Source organism: Aptenodytes forsteri, unplaced genomic scaffold (assembly GCF_000699145.1).
Source record: "Aptenodytes forsteri isolate BGI_AS27 unplaced genomic scaffold, ASM69914v1 Scaffold1233, whole genome shotgun sequence".
Classification (NCBI taxonomy): Eukaryota; Metazoa; Chordata; class Aves; order Sphenisciformes; family Spheniscidae; genus Aptenodytes; species Aptenodytes forsteri.
This window is the reverse complement of record NW_008794921.1, coordinates 219-587: the sequence shown is the minus strand read 5'-3', so window position 1 is coordinate 587 and position 369 is coordinate 219. Positions and strand designations below refer to the sequence as shown.

General features: G+C 68.0%; 1 long non-coding RNA gene across 1 annotated transcript in view; it reads left to right on the top strand.

Annotated features, from left to right (window-relative positions):
* Positions 1-81: 81 nt before the first annotated feature.
* LOC109279358 overlaps positions 82-369 on the top strand; it is a 506-nt gene continuing 218 nt past the window's right edge. Inside the window, exons 1-2 of the long non-coding RNA XR_002086133.1 lie at positions 82-194; positions 347-369. The exon at positions 347-369 is cut by the window's right edge and continues 68 nt beyond it. This is a non-coding gene — a long non-coding RNA (uncharacterized LOC109279358). The remainder of the gene's footprint in view (positions 195-346) is intronic.

Below are 369 nucleotides of genomic sequence, written 5' to 3'. Positions count from 1 at the left end.
CCGCCCCCCCTCCCCTCCCCTCCAGGAGGTCGCCCGTGCTCCAGCTCTGCGGGAGCTGCCGCCCGCAGCCCGACCCGTCCCCTTTTCAGTTCCACTACGACCACAACCGGGCCCAGTTCTACGTGGAGGACGCCACCACCGCCAGCGCCCTCAAGCAGGTCTCCCGCAAGATCACCGACAGGGACAACTACAAGGTCTGCGCCTCCTCCCGCTCTGCCGGGACGGACGGGCTGGAAGCTGCTCCCCGCGGGAGCGATCTCGCAGCGCGGCCGTTCCTCCCTGCCCTGCGTGGGCACGTTTGCTGCCGGCGTGCGCTGCCTCACGCTCCCCTCCACTCTTTTCGTAGGTGGTGATAATTATCAACTCGTC